Raw genomic sequence first — 21,819 nt, 5'->3', positions numbered from 1 at the left:
TACAGTTTCTTCTGGGATTAGATGTCTTACGGTTGTTCTGAGGCGACGATACGTTTAAAAACCATGTTTCAAATCTATTCCAGCAAAAGAAGTTCATACCCTCCCCGTTTAAAGAGAAGAAATATTTCTGTCATTAAGTATCTACTTCAAAGCAACATTCAAATCTGTCATAAACTGCTTAAACTGAAACACTTAAAGAAGCATCAACGTAACTTCTTTTTAACATTCTCCTTAGAAGTTTCTGAACATTAACCTCCGCAAACGAGTAAAACTTTGGCTACTCCTACCTGCTACTGTGTAATGGGCAACTTTCAAACTAAAATTAGAAACAACTTTCAACCTTTATGAACGAGGGGAGATTGGGGGAGGGTAAGAAGAGGGTGGGGTCTTCATTCCACCCTTATCCTTTTCTTTGAAAGCATATCTTTAGTGTAGGTAACTTGCCTATTGCAATTTTTGATGAAGATTAATGGTATTTTAATGGCAACGAGTTATGTCATTAAACGATAACTACTCTTAGGGAAAAAGTGCTGAAAATCTCGAATTAAAGAAGACAGTTTCGTACGCAGGATTTAATGACAATTTAATGTTAAAGTAAATCCTAACCATGATTATTAAAGACATTGTATGGCAAATGTAACTGAAACACAAATATTTTTAACTTGATCTGAAGATTGCTGATATGTTTACATATGTATGTATTTATTTTGAGCAAATGATATCAATTATTTAATTGGAAATTTATTTTTAATGCCCTTAATGTTGTTTTTTTTTGGCTTTTTTGGGTTAAAAAATCAAATGCACATACTACATATAGGTTTAAAAATGTTTGTCCGTCATTTTATTGTGTGAAAAACCGTAAAAGATCTTTGAACATAAAATGACCGAGGGGGAGCTAGAAAATAAGTTTCCACTGTTGACTGTGTGCAGAGTTTAGAATAAAAGTAAAAAAAAAGAATAGAATGTGTCATTATAGATGAGACATAACTTTGTTTTACCACGAACTGCCAAGAACATTAAGACATTTGTCAGACCGCTTGATATACTTAAAAAGTCCTCCAAGAAAATTTAGGGCTTTGCAAACTGAAGAATAGTTGAATGTCTTGTTTGAGTTTAGCATTGCTTCCAAAGTACCTTATCAGATAGTTTTCTTCAAAGCCGGAAATAAATGGCACTCATTTGGTGCGAGATCAGGACGGTATGTCGGATGGTGATGGGGCTCCCAACCAAAAGTTTTAATACGGTTTAGCGTTGCTGTTGCTGACTATGGTCTTGCATTGTCATCCAACATCAGAAAGCCAGGTCTGAGAAGGTTAGGCATATACTCGTCTATTTCAATTTCAACCACTCTCTCAATTTGTGGTAGGGCCAATTTTTGACGTTACAGTACCGCGTAGAAGTAGGAGTACATGTACCTGCATTCAAAGTCATGATTATTTCTTGGGAGGATTTTTGATGCTTATCACACGATATGACAAGTGGCTCATTGTACTTGGTACTTATGTTGACAAATAAAGTTGTGTCGTGTCTTTCATGTCTCCTCAAATTGTTTGACTTTTATACACATCTATGCCTGTAGTTGCAGGGGAAACTTATTTTCCAACTCACCGTCGGATTTCAAATTTCTAAATGTTTTACTTTTCTCTAAATGAAAACTAAGCATTAAAACAAAAGGAAATACACTGGTTTTAAGCTATTGCTTGCAAAATATCAATATCAGAAGACGACTGTTTAAAAACGTGACGTATAACAAAATGAATGATAAAGAAGAGTGTTAATTGATGACTAAATCATCGGTGTTTTTTTAACTCAAACTGGTAAGCAGATATTTCCTAAAAATATGTATGGGATAGTTCGAATAGTTTTCTTTTTATACGAAGAAAAAAGTATATAAAACTATTTCAAGCTTGTCCTGTAGATATAGCAGCTTAGTACTCGTTTGATTTTAATCTACTACATGTACTGGACAATCTACACATAATATGTGTGTGATTATTTATCACACACATTTTTTTCACATTATTAGGACGCACCACAGACTATAATTTATTTCTAAGCAACTTAGTTTTAAAAAGTTATGATGAAAAACAGTAAATTTCATGTTATTTCCAAATTAAATGATTAAATATAAAACCCATTGTTACAAAAATTCGTTGCTTTACAACAGCAATATGAATAGTAATTAAAATTAAAATTTTGAATCAAATCTTCTCCGGAGCAAACATGAATTTAAATTCATTCAAATATTTGGAAACTACTTTTGCGCACTTAGGGAAATTCTTCAAACATTCATATGCTTAAATGTCGTGCTTTCGTTTCTAACTGAATAATATTTCGTTCTTTATACTTATTGCTATTTTACTTTTATGGGTAAGGAAGAAGCTCGATTTTTAAGCGTCAAAGCGTTGTGTTTTGAGTTCCTTGAGTTGAAACAGAAAACGAATGAAAGTAGCGATTGTTTCTAACAATTATTACTGGGAACCCAGGGGTACCCAGGAAACGCCTATTATTTTTGCTAGTCTCAGCATAAATGGAGCTACTCCGCTCCTCCTGATTCTCCCGAAATGAGTTTGTGCTTAGCTAAACCAATAATATACTAATACATTTTGGCCTTGACGTTACCTCTTTCAGAGACTTAAAAATACTCTGAGCAACTTAATACCCAAGCATCGCCTTCAGTTGACGAGTCGAACAGCACCATGGTGCGAACACTCAATGGTGAGATAAATTTACTTTATCTACTTTCAACTTCAATGAAATGATCTCTGCCTCCAACTCGGGTATTCACTATTCCAGACTGAAGAGTTCTCATAATAACGAAACTGCAGTCTCTGGATGTGATGACCGGGCAGTCTGGTATATAGCATGTAGTTCTGTCTTAGCCCTGACTTAGGGGCGGTAACTTACTATTGAATAATTTTATTTAATTGACTTTTTAAAAGTAGCTTTATAAATCTTGCAATAAAACTGCTATGTGTTATAAGAAAGTACAAATAATTTATCCTTTAACCATTTCCGAAACATTCAACTTTTAATGAAACTCTTTATATGTTTTCAAGTGCCTATTACAATATATATGCAAAAAAATGAAAGGATTTTAACAATAAGTTAGACATTTCATTTGATAGCAAATCATTCACTAAAATAAGCAATCACAACACATCGTTATAAATAAGAAATGCAATTTTCAGAGCGAAAATGTATGTTTTGTTTTATTCTGTTTCAAACAGAATTTATTCTTCATTCGTCCTCTCTCGAAGTTGGAATTCTGCCGCTTCCTAACAGATTTTTCCTCAAGTGCCTCTTGTTTATTTATTAATGAATTTTCCCTTTTTGATTAGTATAATTAACCATTTATCTTCAATTTTTTATAAAGAAGTAATAACTTTTTAATAAGTTAAGTACTTATTTAGACACTACAACAAGAATTCACTAATAAGTTTGACTATTCATTCGATGTGCAGTTTCTCGTAAGTCACTAACGTAAATAAACAGCACGTTGTTGTAAACAAGAAATGCTATTTTTCGGGAACAAAATCTTTTTTAACAGCTTCAAATTCGATTTACTCTTCTTTCGACCTCCCCGTAATTGGAAATTCTTCCGTTTTGTGTGTATATATATATATATATATATATATATTAGGGTGGTCCTTATTTATATGGGAAAGAAAATTCGGAATTCAACAAGTGACGCCCCTAGTTTTGTGACACTATAATAAAAAGTAACCGGTGCAAAATTTGAACTCGATCGGTCAATAATAACACGTGCCCCTAGGCCGTTGAACTTTAACATTTTTGATAATTTTCCCACAAATCTTCGAGTTTTTACTTCAGACCCCGTACATCGTTTCTCCTATGTTTGCATAATATTTTTACAGCAAGGTAGCGCTAAAATTAATTTTTTTAATAACTTCATATCGTCTAAAGATTTTACATTGAATAAGAATGAATTAGTGGTATAGAACATTTACCTTAATCGTACGCTTTTCTCAATGTATATCAATCGTGTGCATTTTTTTCCCCGATAGTCTTGGAGTGTCTGCAAAATACTAAATTGCTTTTGTGACTCATATTTGGTAAATTGATTCTGAAATTCCTCGATTAATTGTGCTCCTCTTTCAGTTGTATCATTCACAACTTTCAGCATTTTAACGATATCTCTTCTCTTTAAATAGCTTCCTTCATTTTGCCATGAATCTGGATCAAATAGGAAAGCATCTTTTGGTGTTTGTAACTTATCAAACAGTTTTATTGACATGTAATTGATTTTATAAAGAAGAAGAGCTTTACTAAGAAAGTATTCCAAATCATCTACTGTTATCTGAAATTTTTTACACAGTCATCAGACACGTCTTCCTATTCAGCAAGCATTTTTTTGGAGTAATCTTTTCCTATCTTCAAAGTTAATTCCTTCATCCAATACGGACAAATCTACTAGTTCATCCCCTTAATACCATAAGTGATTTAGGAATTTTTCAATCACTGCTTCTGCTGCATGTTTGTCATCATTTTGTATGCTGCAGGTTTTTTTAGACACTAGACTTTATATTAATTTAAAAGGCCTAGAATGAGTTGCTGCGATAAACTATATCTTCATACAACATTTAACTGTAAACCAGCATTTACGGGCATTCTCTTCATGTAAGGTCAATTTAAATTGTTTCCTAAATACATAAATCTTCAAACAATAAATTCCTTTTGCCACCCATCTGGCTCACAGATAAGCTCCACGTTGCCGAAAACATATCGCTGTAGGAGGGAGGACTTTACCCAGAAATATTATTACACGTTATGAGAATTCTCTGTAATATTTCTTAATTCCGCCCTCTACGAACAATAATATGTCATCAAATTCTTCTTTTAGAAATTAAGTTGTATGTATAGTTTTTGAATTTTGAAGCGCTTAAATAATGGAATATCGAGTCTAGAACTAAGAAAGGCAAGAACTTCTAGACACTCTGCAGTACGATTTCAAGTGCATGATGATAACAATACATCACCGTTCAGCTTTTGCTCTAAAAAATTACATGCACAATTTATACGGCCGGTATTGTAAGCCGCTGAACAGTTAGCAATAAAGAGCAGTCATCTAAGATATCATATACAAGTGAAGAAATATCTCAGAAATTCTGAGTAGCTGTTCAAGTTTGGGACCTGACGCTATCAAGGTAAGGCAATCGGCATTTTTTTCCAGTTACATCTGGATGTATATAGCTTTGTATCCCAGGGAATAACTAAAAAATCTAAATTTAAATTCATGAAATCTGATTTTACCTCTTGAAGATTTTCTCTTGCTCTCTTAAGGGATGTGCGATTGATCATAAGGTTATTTGGATTTAAATTTACTGCATCTACATAGACTGTTAATAAATGAGCAGCATCTTTGTCCCTAATATGGCATTTGTCTAACATTGATGAAATGCGAGCAGATATCAATAGTTGTCAAGCTTTTTTGCGTTTTGGTAAACCAGATATAGAAAAAAAAGGTTCAACAGGTTAGGATAGATACCCATTTCGGTTTCTTAATCTTGGGAACTGCAAGAGGAATTTGATGATAATAAAGGACTATGTACTGAAATAGAAGACAGTTTAAAGTATAGATTTTTACATAATTCCGATCTGGAATTTTTTTAAATTTATATTTTAGATATGGAAAATAGAGTTCATTTTTATTGTAGGGTAATCGAGGATTTTTCAAAATTTAAATTATAAGAATGCATAAACATTTAAATATATAACTAAAGAACAGCGAATTAAAATATAATGGTCATTACTTATATTTAAAGCATGGAAACCTAGTGACCCTATATGGCATAGCTATTACATACACAGATAATTTTCTAAATCAACACCCCTAAAGCCTGGGGGAGGCAATTTGTTGTTGTCAAAAATCATTCATTAATGGCCTAGGCCATTCATTAATGGCCTTTAAAAACCCTTCTGTCCATCTTGGTGGAAAAAAATGTTCCCCTGCCGCTTGGTTTGAAACGAGGGCGAATAGCGGTATGCCTGTCCCAGGACCATTGGTGTACATGTACCCTATGTAATTTGTAAAATTTTACAGAATGAAAGTGAGAGAATGGTTGGTCTGGAAGTAGCAACATCTATTGAGGTTCAAAATTACTTTAACTATGAAACCTAGGAATATTTTTACATAAAAGTGAGAAAATCGGCAATTTTTTCTTCGAAACTCAAAAAAGGGGGCCCTAGGGGCACGTGTTAATATTCATGGATTGACTTAAAATTTTGCATGGATCATTTATTTGTATAATGGAACAAATTGAGGGGGCGTCGTGTAAAATATCTACAACTTCAAAAATAAGGACCACCCTAATATATATATAAATAATATTATAGATATTATATATATATATATATATATATCTTTACTAATAATAAAGCTTAAAGTCTCTCTGTCCGGAGGATGTCTGTAGGATGTCTGTGACGCGCATAGCGCCTAGACCGTTCGGCAGATTTTCATGAAATTTGGCACAAAGTTAGTTTATAGCATGGGGGTGTGCACCTCGAAGCGATTTTTCGAAAATTCAATTTTGTTCTTTTTCTATTGTAATTTTAAGAATATTTTCCGGAGCAAAATTATCATCTGATGGACGAGTAAATTACGAAATTATCATTACGTGGAATGGGAGAGCGAATGAACATAGCCAATTGGCGAGAAATTCGTCACCTATTATTAGTAAATATATAGGCGAACGAATGACCTTTTAATTTTCAACTACGGGCGAAGCCGTGCGGGTACCACTAGTAATTACTAAATGAATACAGTGATCACTTAAGTATTCATATATTAATTACTTCATTAACATTCCTGCATTTCACAACTTCCTTATTCATTCAAATTTCTTCACTTATTTTCTTATTCATTCAATATTTTATTCATTCATTTATTCATTCCTTTATTGTTTAATTTTCTTTTTATTTATTGATTATTTTTTTTTATTTACTCATTTATATTATCAAACACTTATTTAATATTCAAACAAAAAATATTTCATTAGAAAAATATTTCATTTTTCACGTTGCGCTGTAAAAAAATAAATAAATAAAAGTTAGCTATTTTAACTTTGCGCCACATTCCCACACTTACTCAGATATATAAAAACATAAAATTTTATTCTGCTATTCGAATGTTAATTATTTTTTTCCCCTGCTTCAAACAGGATTTATTCTTTATTCTTTTATCTTATCTGGTTGTAGTTTACTACTATATTTTTTTCTTTTTTTTTTTTAATTTCCGAGTGATCCAAGTTTTTTTTTTTTCTGTTTCTCATTCCCGGTTAGCATATTTCTTCATTTGTCTTCATTATTTTATAACCAATTACTAACTTTTCATATTTTAGTAAGATAAGTACTTTTTTAAAGATAAAAAGAACAGTTGACACTTCATTCGATATCTAATAACACAGAAGTGTATAATCACAATGGGGTGGTTTCCTTCAGTCAAAAGTACTACTTTTAGTCATTGAAATGGATAGAATGAACAAAAAAAAAAAAAAAATTACATGGACCAAAAAATACTTTCTTTTTCCCAACAGTTTTTTTTTTTTTAATTATTTTTTTTAAAATGTCCGATTTTTCAAACAAGGCGTGATCTTTATGACGTCATTTGGCGCATCTTTCTACCATGGTTCCACATTATGATAATCAAACAGAGAATTAAAACTGCGCTCTACGCTTTCTATCAACCATATCGTTGCCAATGCACGTGAGTAAAGATGCGAATTAAATATTTTGTTCTTTGAATGGCAACATTGGATGGCATTACATCATTTGTGATGTCACACGACGGAAGTGTAAACAATGAAAGCGCAACGATTTCAGTAATTTTTTTAAATATTAAACGTAAACAAATTTATCAAAAAATGGTCATATCCTATGTTTTTAAGCATGCTCTTTCAGAAAAAAATACTTTTAAAATTTTGGAGACGACCCCATTCGTTGTTATGAAAAAGAACTTCTATTTTCCGGGCATAATTCCTTAAAAAGCCTGTTTGCAATAGTTATTTTTCCTTCATCCTATCAAGAACTGGGAGTGCCATTTCCTAAGTGAGAATTCTTTTTTTTTTAATTTAGTGTCAAATGCTCTGTCCACATTCACTCCATTTTATTTTCATTCTCGGTTAGTTGATTTCACCATTTTTCTTTATTCTTCTCTTACTAACTACTAACTGTCCTTATTGAATTAACTTAGAGCTTGTTCAAAGTCGAAAGGAATAGTTGTCTAATAAGTTTGATATTCCATTCGATGGCAAATCCTAGTAATTTATTAAGTAAATCATCACTACCTGTCGTTACAAACAAGGAATATTTCCAAAGAGTAAAATTATTATTATTATTATTTATTGTTATTATTATTGTTTTTTTCTGGTTCCAAACAGGATGTAGTCTTCCCTTGTCCGGTCCTGAATCGGGAACTCTGCTGTTTCGATAGAGAAATTTTCGTTTTTTTTTTTTTTTTTTTAACTTTTTGAGTGCTTGACGTTTAATGAGCAATCACATTGCTTATTGTTTTCATTTGACTGTTTTGGCGTCCTTTGATTTTATTTTCCCCTCGTCTCCCTCTGCAGCACCGCGGTCGACCGGCCTCACGATGCTGCTCCTCTAGCGAAAACCCTCTCCAGGTTGCGTCCATATCCTACACACACGTGCATACACCTACACACGAACAAATACGCACACATACACACATACACACGCGCGCACATACACACACACACACACACATGCTCACACACACACATGCTCACACAATCATGCCTGTACACAGACACAAACACACACGTGATTGCGAAAAACATAATTTGAATTCCAAATGTCAAATTTCAAAATTTTCATTTCGTGTTTAATAATTAAAGAACTTTTTCAGACACGAAAAGAAAAGTTTGACATTTATTCGGTATGTATTAACTCACTGAAGTAAATAATCACAACATGTCGTTATAAATATGGAATACTATCTTCCGAGAGCATAAGTTTTTTTTGAGCAATCACGATTGCTTATTGTTCTCACTTGACTGTTTTTGGCGTCTTTTATTTTTTCCACCGCCACCCTCCGCACCATCACCGTCGACCGGCTCCTCACGATGCTGCTCTTATAGCGAAAGCCGTCTCCAGGTTGCATCCATGTCCTACACACACAACTACAAAGAAACACATACACACATACACCTACACAAACACATACACATACACACATACACCTACACAAACACATACACATACACACATACACCTACACAACATACAGAAACACACATACACACACGCATACATACAGGCACCCACACATACACACACAAAAACATACACACACACATACACACAACTATCCACACACACTTATGCCAGCACACAGACACAAACACACATGCCTACACACATACACATACCCCCTACACACATACACATACCCCCTACACACATACATATACCCCTACACACAAACACACATACCCCCCACACAAACACACACGCCTACATACACACACTCGTGATTGCGAAAAACATAATTTGAATTCAAGATGTCAAAATTCAATTTTTTTTTTCTTTTCTTTTTTTTTTGCTGTGTTTTATTCTTGTTTCAAACAGGATTTATTCTTCCTTCGTATTCGTCCTCTCCAGAATTGGGAATTCTGCCGTTTCCTAATAGAATTTTTTTGTTTTTTTATTTCCGAGTGTTCAACTTTTTTTTCCATTCCCGGTTAGTATATTCCACCTTTTGTCTTCATTCTCTTCCTCACTGGGAGTCCTTTGTTCCGAACGCTCCTTATATCTCACCCCACCTCCCGATTATTGGCTTATCTTTGGCTCCACATGAGGGCGCTGCGAATCATGAAGCACGTTCCACGGGCAGCAAATTGTTTTCTCTGACGTCACAATAAGCCGACAGCAAGCGACGCGAAAGGACCGAATTTAAGGCTTCGGCTTCTTTTCTTTTATTATTATCTGTGTTTTATTCCGTTCTTTTGTTCTCTTTCTTCTGCGTTTTTTTTCTTTTATTTTGTTCTTTTTGAGATATTTCCAGCTCTTTTCCTAGTGTCACGTTTTCCGAAGGGGTGTTTTCGATCGAAGCTGTGAAGCTAAGTGATCCATCACTACCTGCAGTTATAAAACGCTAACATAAATATTTCCATTGTACTAATTATAGAAAAAGATGTGCATTTATGTACCTTATTCACTCATTTACGATTTTAAAGCCAAACTTAACATTAGGTGAATCATCATACTATTTACTTTGTGCCGATTTCAAATTAAGCGTTTATTAAGAAAATCTATAAATTTTCGAAAAAAAGTTCATACAGTTTACAGAGTACTGGGGAAAAGTATGCGTTTGTGAAGTCCAACAGTTCTTCAAATTAAGCGTTTATTAAGAAAATCTATAAATTTTCAAAAGTTCATACAGTTTACAGAGTACTGGGGAAAAGTATGCGTTTGTGAAGTCCAACAGTTCTTCAAGTATGGGACGATTAAAAAAAATCTAATTCAACTCAAACTAAATTTTTTTAGGTCAAACTGATCAATAAGTTTAAAGACAAGATATGATTAAGTTAAGGAGCACAAAAAACTATTTAATTAAAAAATATATATAAAATATTTTTAAAAAATGTTTAGGGTATCAGGAATAGGGTTTCGGTTTGACTCTTCAAATGAAGTAAAAAAAAAAAAAAGATACAAATTAAAGTTTCTCTGAGCAGAAAAAATTATAAATAAGTGTAACTGCACCAAAGAAACCATGTTTGAACCGCCTTTCTTTAGATTAAAACTGTCGCTGCTTTAGTCATGGAGTTCACGAGTTCTTTTTAACATTTCTTTCGTTATTACATGGTGTTAAACTTCGCTTATTTATTATTATTTTTTTTAAATTTGTTTTCTACATTTGAATTTAAACGAAATCAGTTTTATTTTGAAAGTATTAATATCGGTGGCTTATCTTGAAACGAGCTGATGTGTGCATCACATGACTTCCTTTTACACCAATTAAATATTGTTTCCCCATTACTGGCAATTTTCATGTGATTCAATAGTTAACTCTCTAAATATCACCAACGGTAGCCAAATTGAAACCAGATTTTGAAAAAAAGACACCAAATTTGTCACAAAGTTGGCGACAAAACTTGGCGACCAGAAGACTGGCGATATATTGCCAAGTGTCCACCAAATTATAATACGACTTGAGTTTGCATCAAAATTAACAGTGATTTTCCACAAAAAAGGTGTAAAAGACCCCTTTAGAAAATCCGAATGCAACCAACAGGTGAGGTGCACAACTAGACCTTACTAGGAGCCTACATACCAAATTTCAACTTTCTAGGACATATCGTTCTTGAGTTATGCGACATAATACGCACATACGCACACACATACATACATACATACAGACGTCACGAGAAAACACGTTGTAATTAACTCAGGAATCGTGAAAATGGATATTTCGGGCATCTATGCGTTCTTAGGTATATATGCACGTGTGGTCGGGTGGAAAAGAAACTCAACATTCACTCGGGGGTGAGCAAAATGGAAATTAAGGTCGATTTTTGAGTGAAAATGTTTTTGCGAATACAATACTGCCTTTTTTGTAAAAGGAAGTAAAAATGATAGTACTTTTGCTAGTAATGTTGTTTTGATACTTCATGGCGGATGCTATTATGCTACGCAGAAAAAAGTTTAAACTTTTCTTTCTTAATTAGGTCAAATACGGTTTTCTTTGAAAAACAGTTCAAATAGCATTTTTTTTTCTTGTGTAAAATTTTTCAATAAATTTCATTGAGCAGATTTTAATACTAAATGCATTAAGTGTTCAATTAAATTTCGGGAAACACATTTTACTCTCAGCAATAAAATAAATGTTGCACTTACCGTCACCATTTTGTAACATTAAAAATACATTTTCCTTGAAAAAGCTCTTTGAAATTTTTTAGCTAAAACAGCCTGTTGAAACTAAGAAAAGGTCCTTGTAACATAAATGGGAGTTATTTTTACGTGGGATTATTGCTGCAATAAGCAAAAAAAGCTCCACTCCATCTAGCAAATTTATTCTAGGTATATAGAAAGTTTTGCAGTTCTACTATTAGGTTGTAAGTGTATTATATGATTTTGTTTTTACTTTTAAAATATTAACGCACCCCTTTAATTTTCGACGCGTTCTAAAGCTAAGTTTGCTAAAGCTCATCAATTGCATTCTGTTTTGTTTGCCTTCTCAGTGTTTCCCAAAACTTCAACATCTCAGTATCCCTTCAAAAACTTTTGCAATACTAGGAACGCCACATCCAAGAAGAAAAAAAATAACTAAATTGCAATTACTGTCTGACCACGGATTGTATGGAAAGACAAACATCCGTTTTACAGCCGAAAATGGACAAATCTATTATTTTTTACAGATGTCAGATTTTGCAGAAGCAGAGTCTCATTCAAATGAGCGGAATACCGGCATCAAATTTTTACTTTTCCTTTTTATTCACATAGATTCGTCTTCTCTGGACGTTTGAAATTTCTATGCAATCCGTGGTTGGAAAGTATTACATTATATGAAATACACCGCCAGCTCAGTCATTTCCAGCCGAGGACTGCAGTTTCGTGCTTATTAGCACTCATCAGCCCGGCATAGGAAAGTGACTGAGCTGGAGATGGAAAACCTCTTAAGGAAGCCAAGAGTGCACAACAAACTGGTAGCTAATATAGAATTAGCGCAGACCAAACGAGTGACCGAAGCAATCCTCGAGTTGAACCGAACCATTGCTTCGGTCACTCGTCTGGTCTGCGCTAATTCTATATTAGCTACCAGTTTGTTGTGCACTCTTGTCTTCCTTAAGAGGTTTTCCATCTCCAGCTCAGTCACTTTTCTATGCCGGGCTGATGAGTGCTAATAAGCACGAAACTGCAGTCCTCGGCTGGAAATGACTGAGCTGGCGGTGTATTTCATGTAATTCTGCTTTAGCCCTGGCTATTGGGCGGTAATTTATTGAATATACCATGCCTTTGCCTTCAATCCTCGAGTTGAACCGCACCATTGCTTCCGTCACTCGTCTGGTCTGCGCTAATTCTATATTAGCTACCAGTTTGTTGTGCACTCTTGGCTTCCTTAAGAGGTTTTCCATCTCCAGCTCAGTCACTTTCCTACGCTGGGCTGATGAGTGCTAATAAGCACGAAACTACAGTCCTCGGCTAGAAATGACTGAGCTGGCGGTGTATTTCATGTAATTCTGCTTTAGCCCAGGCTATTGGGCGGTAATTTATTGAGTATTACATTATGTTTTAATGCCTTTCTACCCCTTTTACTTCTAGACTTTATACGAAATAAAATTTAATTTTTAATAAAACATTCATAATAAAATTAAAATAAATAATTTATGTTATAGACAATGTGCATTAAAATCAATAAGAAAGATGAAGTTTATTTTGTTGATTGAAGAGATAATCATAATTAAGTTCCCTTTTTTTTCACATTCAAAAGCTTGTTCCCTTTTCTTCTTTTCTTGACTTATGTGTACAAAACTTCTGAAGCAGTAACTATGTACAGACAAAATGGAAAAGGAAAAATATAGTATAGGTATTTCACTTTTAAAACTGGATACACTCCAACTCTAAAAAATATTTCTGTACATAGTCCTAGTTTCCCTTTTTGTTTACCCGATGTTTTCAGCCCTATGCACCGCGTATCTAACAGCACTCTATACGCGTCCCGCACTCTGAGAAATACTGGTATATGTAATGAGACAGGTATATTTATATCTAATAATAAAATCGATTTTGTTTTTCTTTTACGTACAGAAAACAGAGTTTCTGCACGAAATGCATGAATCCAAACAATTGAATTATGCTTTAGTCTCATATATTACCTCAAAGCAAAACTGGAGTGCATAGATGCATGTGAATCAATATCAATATCCAAAAGTAATTTACTAAGATCATTCAAAGGGAACTGAAACCGATATCTCACGCGAATTGCCCAATCAACCATTTTGGAAAATAAATACCGCTCCGGTTACAGAATAGATTTCGCCTCTAAAAGAAAAATAAAACACACTTTCTCAATCTTAAGAGACATCGCAGTGATTTATTACGCTTATTACGTGAAATTTCCGTTCTGTTAAAAAATCATTATTTTGGTTTTGGAAAGTCTAAATTACAGTTTTGGCCGTATTGAGAGTGGGAAAACGAAAGTGATAAATGTCTCTATCTGAATTATATATCTAGACGCAAATCTATATTTATACACAGTAAAACCTTTGAAGCAGTAGCGCCTGAAGGGAAATAAATGGAGTTTCTAAATCGTGGTATGAAATCGACTTCTTTAAAGCTCTCGGTAAACGAAAACAGATGAGGTTTTTTTAAGGGATATAACGCAACTGTAGGTGATACGAGTAAAAAAAAGCGTAGGCTTGTCTGATAAAAATCTTGGTATAATTTTCTTTCTAGACAAATTTAGGAAGTAAAAGAAGTCTGCAGAAATTTATAGTTTATGTTCAACCTAATTGTCACAAAGTGTCACACTTTCCCTTACTCCTCCCTCGCTTGTCACATGTAACGCTTCTTGTTAACCCCGCCCTCCCCCACCTCACAAACTGTTATATATTCCTGACCCCCCCCCCCCTCCCTCCTTCTCAAAGCGTGAGAAGTCCGTAAAGATCGAACTCAGTTCGTCTATGCGTAATATACGGCTAGAAGGTTGAGTCTAAAAAGTTATTTTAAAATACATTTTAACAAAGAACGAAAAAAAAGTAAAAACATGATTTGAATGGATTAATCGCTTTCAACCTTGCTGGAACTAACTGAAAAACTCAATCAAAAACATAAAATAATGTTCTAATTTTTAAAGTTGAAACACTTTCGGGGAGATTCCGGAAAATGTATTTATGTGTTAATGAGTTTCGGAACTGAATAATCTTTATTTACTAATAATAAAACTAAAAGTATCTCTGTCTGTCAGGATCTCTGTCCGGATCTCTGTCTGTCAGGATCTTTGTGACGCGCATAGCGCTTAGACCGTTCGGCCGATTTTCAGGTACTTTGTATCATGGGGGTGTGCACCTCGAAGCGATTTTTTTGAAAATTTGATGTGGTTCTTTTTCTATTCAAATTTTAAGAACAAAAATATCATAAGATGAAAGAGTAAATTACGAAATTATCATAACGTAGAACCGTAAAATGGGCACGGCGAGATACGAAATCATCATAACGTGGAACCGTAACATGGGTACAAGCCAATTGGCGAGAAAATCCACCATACATTATTTGTAAAGATACAGGCGAACCAAAAGATCTTTTAATTTTTCTATTACGGGCAAAGCCGTGCGGGTGCCACTAGTAATGATAATAAAAATTTATTAATAATGAATGTACAGTCCGTGTGCGCCTAAACTAGTTTAAAAGTAACAGAAGGGAAGAAACAAACGTGTGTAATATAAAAATATCGTTTATACGTTACAATGAGATACATTTATTAAACTTGTACTAAAAGTTATATTTTCTGAAAACTGATAATTCAATATGATCTGAGTGCAACAGAAGTTAAACTTCTTTGCTTTCTTAACTTTGATTTAATTACGGAGGGAGGTATTCAATTAACTTCGAATTACTTAAACGAAAAAAGAATCATATTGGAAAATTGAAATTTTGTAATGTGACAAATCTTAAATTGGAAAAGAATCTATTATATGAATAGCCTTCTTGTGCTCTAAATGTAAATTATTCATTCCAAGTTTGATATTTGGAGCCCGTGTTTCAAACTAGAAACTTTTCTACTTTCTTTAAATAATTAAGTTACCCTTAAAGTAATGTGCGCATGGAAGGGAAAGAATGGAAATAGAAAATTAAATAGACAAGGAATTTTCTTTTTGATTTCCGATATTCGTTTGACAAGGAGAAGTTTCCGGCGTAAGCACACTTCATTTTGCACTTGAAGTTTGACGATAGAAAATTGAAAGTGAATGCATATACGGATGGAAGAAGACGAGACAATTACAGAAATGAAATTATCTTCTCTCTTCCGCATCAGTTTCTTCCTTTTCTATTCATGTAAGAGTTTCCATTCAATGGAGTGATTTTATGTGAAGTGGTAATTCCCAACGTTGAGAAATTGCGTTATATTTTTGAGATTTATGAAAAGATATTAATTCTCGTTTGAAAGAAAATTCAGCCATAAATTAGGACTTTTTACACTGAAAAATATGGAAGAATTTGGAGTAACCTATTCTCCTGCTTTTTTAGGCATGGGCAATTTCACGGGTAACTGACTGACATTTTTGAAGCAAAACAATACGTATTTTGTAAAATTCAACGCAAAATATGTGTCGTGCAAACGATCGTTTCCCCTGGTATTTTGTATTTTTTAAGCTGAATTTAATAGTGTAATTGAATTCCCGCAATACATTACGGATGATTTTTAAATATTTCGTCGCCTCAGAATAACAGTAGGATATATCACTATTGTTTCTGGTATTCGATGCTTTAAGAGCCATTGTCTGTAAGGATCAGGCAGGTTGCGATTGTTGACATTTTTAATTTTCTTTATTTTTTCAAATGTTGTTCCTTATCATGAATGTAATGTTTGTGCAAAATATGAGCTTTGCCTGCCTTACCGTTTTTGGGAAATTAATTTTTTTTAATTTAGGGGGGCGTGGCACATTTTTGCGTGTTTTTCAAATTTGCAGATTTTAAAGTTCTTGTTGCTTTAAGCGCCCCTATAATGACATGGATTTTTAAATTCTATACTATTATATGGTCTTCTTAGATACTATTACAGCTGTCAAATCGGTGTCACTACGAGGGAGACGGCCACGAACTCCGTTTAAAAATGACCGAAAATGATTTTTTTTCTATATTCAAGGCCAATTTTCTCAAAGCGCCTTCATGATGACACCAACATTTTTAGATCATTTTCTAGCCACACTTACATACATCAAAAATATGTATCAAAATCGGTGTCACTATAAAGGCGCCAGAAGATATTGGAACTTTTATTCGATAAATTTCACAAAAACACAAATATTTAAAATCTAACTACAACTGTCGCCCTCATAGCAGAGATCTGATACAAAATTAGGTTGATAACCAACATGTTTGCCTAACATTTGCACAAAAAAAATCGGTGTCACTCCTATTATTTTTGGAAATATAATCTTTCGAAGTTAGTACGTTATGGCGTTTTTTTATATTTATTTATTTAATCTTTTCACCCCCAGATAGTTTTTTTTTGAACATATTTATTTTTAATTTAATACAAAAATGTGTATCTTTTAACATAAATAGCTTTGGGCAGTAAGAGTGTCTTTTTCTTGAATAGAAAATGCCCGTTTTGATATAGGTACAGGAAGATGTATTGTGCATAATATGTCTAGATTATCATACCAATACTCATCTTGTTTTTTCGGCCAAACAAATCTATTTATTCCAATTGTTCTTGACATACATTTGACCTCAACTTGCAAATGGATTTTATACGAAAGATGTATGGAGAGAAGCTCTTACAAACATCTTATATAAATGCTTCAAATTTTCAACTAATAAATACCCCTGCATTGCCAAAAGTTCAATTTAATGAAATTGGATGGTCCCTATCTTTACGAGCTCAGTTCCAGTTCACTTCAAAGCAGAAGGAGTATTTATAAGAACAATTTACGATTGGTGAAAATACTGGGAATAAACAACATCCCTGTCAAGTTGCACACTAGATGAGAAATGCAGTTCGTAACGGGGGAAAAACTGTTCGTTGCTTCAGAGTATTGTACTATGAAACAAATCCTATCCTTTTTTTTTTTCGATGGAAGAAACAAAAAAAAAAAACGAATGCATTCTCAATACATCAAATGAGAATATTGAAGAAAGCGAACATTCAGAATCTGAAACTGAATTTGAGGATAACGTAGACCAAAACGAAGAAAACATTAAGAATCAAGTCAAACCAACTTCAGAAAGACGGTCATCTCTTATTGAAAACTGCTAATTTTGTAGCACTAAAGCATGGGAAAACATGGTATCCCAGAAAAAGAGTAGAAGTTGACCATTTGCAAGTTTATGTCAAATGCATGTCAAGAACAATTGGAATAAATAAACTTGTTTGGCCGGTAAAAACAAGACGAGTATTGGTATAATAGTCTATATATGTTATGCACAATAGATCCACCTGGTACCTATATCAAAACGGGCATTTTCTATTAAAAAAAAAGACTCTCTTGCTACCCAAAACTGTTTATGTTATAAGGTACACTTCTTTGCATTAAATTAAAAATAAATATGTACAAAAAAAATCTGGGTGTGAAAAATATTAAATAAATAAATATAAAAAAAACGCCATAACGTACTAACTTGGAACGATTATATTTCCAAAAATAATAGGAGTGACACCGATTTTTTTTGTGCAAATGTTAGACAAACATGTTGGTTATCAACCTAATGTAGTATCAGATATCTGCTATGAGGGCGACAGTTGTAATTAGATTCTAAATATTTGTGTTTTTGTGAAATTTATTGAATAAAAGTTCCAATATCTGCAGGCGCCCTTATAGTGACGCCGATTTTGATACATATTTTTGATGTAAGTGTGGCTAGAAAATGATCTAAAAATGTTGGTGTCATCATGAAGGCGCTTTGAGAAAATTGTCCTTGAATATAGAAAAAAATTCATTTTCGGTCATTTTTAGACGGAGTTTGTGGGCGTCGCCCTCGTAGTGTCACCGAGTTGACAGCTGTAACAGTATCTAACAAGACCATATAGTAATATGGAATTGAAAAATCCATGTCATTATAAGGGCGCTTCAAGCAACAAGCACATTAAAATCTGCAAATTTGAAAAACCGGCAAAAATGTGCCACGCCCCCTAAACAAAAAAAAAATGTTTTCTCAAAAATGGTGAGTCAGACAAAGCCCAAATTTCGGATTTACATTACATTTATGATAAGGAACAACATATGTGAAAATAAAAAAAATTAAAAATGTCAACAATCACAAATGCTTTAAACTGCCTGATTCTTACAGACAATGGCTCTTAAGGTTGCTCTGAGGGGACGATTTATTTAAAACATGGTAAGAAGTATGTCAGTCAGTTAACATGTTTTAACATTTTTTAAAAATTCCTCCAAAATGTATTTTGAGAATTATATTACACAATTGCACTCAGCCTAAAAAAATTCAATATTTCACGGGAAAAGATTGTTTTTATGATGTATATTTTGCGTTGAATATTACAAAATTCGTATTGTTTTGCTTCAAAATTATTAGTTAATTACCCATGAAATTGTCCGTATACATTTCAAAATTTTTATTCTTTATTGTTTTTGAACGAATATATGAAGACTGCAAAATTAAGTACAGCAGCCCTAAATTTCGAACTTAAAGGGAATTGCTGACAAATGTTTCGATGTTAGAATAAAACAATTTTCATTGCTAAAGGGTTGAGCTTTTGGATCTACGGATTAAGGAAATGAGACGGTTTTAGAAATTAAAATATCTTCTTCCGCGTCAATTTCTTTCTTTTTTATTCATGAAAAAGTGTTCTTTCTATCACAGGGGTTCCCACCCTGTGGTTCGCTACCCCAGATAAGGCATTTCTTAAGGGGTCGTGACATTATTTCTTCTTTTAAAATGCATAATAATCCGCCGCTGAAATTGAGCCTTTGTAATTAATCATGTTGCACATATGCTCACACATTGCACATTTGTGTAACTGAACTTTAAAAAAAGGCATTTTTCTCTGGATATTTATGTTTAAAGAGATCCAGCCCTGCCTAATATTAAAGCCATTCTGTTACACTACTTCATCTAATCTGTAAGATAGTTCCTTCCACACGTTTTGGCCTACTGTTTGACCATGGATTGTATGTAATTTGGCAATTGGCCAAGTAAAGACGATTCCATCTGAATGAATCTAGCACGGGAGAAAGAAAAATAGCGATGGGATTTTGATGCACGCGTTTCATAATTTCACTAGAGCATTATTTGTCTTCATAGAGATGAAAGTGAGTGGAAGCAAAATGAGTTTCTATAGAAACAACAAAAAGAAAATGAAATGTTTTCATTCCATTCGGTCATTTAAAAGCAAAATCGTGAGCTCAAAACTATGTTGTAAACAAAATAAATCAATTAATGTTTGAGGGATAATATGCATCGAATATGGTTTTGATTTAAGATTTAGTGCGGTGAATAAATTGTCATTAAAAAAAAAACTCAGTCGAAGTAATTTAGAGGCAAACGCGCATATCGTATCAGAAAAACTACCATCCCTGAAAGGGAATAGACGCGTCCATTTTCGCCTGTAAACCGGATATTAGCCTTTCCATGCAATCGATGGTCAGACAGTATCACACTGACAATAGTTTGTATCACTGAAAACATGCTTTCTTGAATTTTTTGTTGTGTTTTCTGTATTGGGGCTTGATAAATGACTTAGCCCCTTAAAAACAAATTACATGGCATACTGGATTAGCTATTTTTATACATGCATAAGGTTCGAAAATATGATTGTTTTGTATACTATTTGTGCCCATCCTGTATTTTTTCAATCACTCAACTACGACAAGCAATCTTGGCCACAGTTTTTTACTCCCGACTCACGCTTTTGTGCTGCTCGCTCATATTTTGACAGGTTAATTCGAGGGCTCCCGACAGCCGCAGCCCCAGGAGTCTTCCCGTCCTGAATATCCTCCGGCCCTCTGCGACATTTCTGTTATGGATACCAAGTCTGCTGTTAAGGGATCAATCACCGAAATGCATTAAAGTTTCATCAAAATCTGACATTCCTCTATGGGAGTCCGATCATTTATTAAGAAAAAAGCTTCATTCGAGAAGGAAAAAAGTAGAAATGGTGAAAAAAGAAGCAAATATCGCTCAAAAATGTATATATGCAAAAACATTAGCCTGCTACTAGAGGAAAGGAACATGAGTTGCATTTTAGAACGATTACCAGCAAAATTTATGAGTTTGTTGATGTAAGGAAAGTGGATAGGCATATGATACCTGGCTTAAAATAAACATCGTTTTCTATTTCTGACACTTCTATCAAATTAAACAATTACTACACCTTACCTGTTGCGGTAAATTATTTTATATACAATGTGTTGTGAATTTATCGCAAACTACAAGTACTTAAAAATGTATGACGTCACTAATAAAGAGAGAGAAGGGAGGGAAGGAACACGTAGAAATATGCTTAAAATAAACCTTGATTTCGATTTCTGACGCTTCTATCAAGTTGTACAATTATAGCACCATACTTGTTGCTGAAAATCATTTCAGCTGCAAAGTTCTGTGAATTTATCTAAGAAAACGACTGTTTCAAAATTGATGACGTCACTGATAAAAGAGGAGCAGGCAGGGATGGGACACCTAGAAAATTGCTTAAAATAAACCTTATTTTTGATTTCTGACTTTTCGTTCATGTTGATCAATCATAGCACTATATGTCCTGCTGTAAAAAAAACTAGCTGCAAAGTTATGTGAATTTATCTCAGAAAACGAATGTTTCAAAATTTTTGTTGTCATTGATGAAGGAAGAGTGAGGAGAGATGGGCCACAGAGAAATATGCTTAAAATAAACATTATTTTCAATAATCCATCAAATCTCTTCCATAAAATTCAACAATCACAGCATCATACGCGTCGCTGTAAATAATTTTAGCTGCAAGGTTCTGCGAATTTATGTCCGAAAATGACTATTTTATGTGACTGAAAATAAAGCCCTATATTTTTTTCAGTGTAAGTTCTCAATCTCATTCAGTGACTTTAGCATAATTGCTTTTAATGTTTTATTCGTATAATAATGTAACTCTTATAAAGTAACAGTCAAGTTAGGCCTAAGTTATAGCT

This window comes from Uloborus diversus, chromosome 7 (assembly GCF_026930045.1).
Source record: "Uloborus diversus isolate 005 chromosome 7, Udiv.v.3.1, whole genome shotgun sequence".
Lineage (NCBI taxonomy): Eukaryota > Metazoa > Arthropoda > Arachnida > Araneae > Uloboridae > Uloborus > Uloborus diversus.
This window is presented reverse-complemented; position numbering follows the sequence as displayed.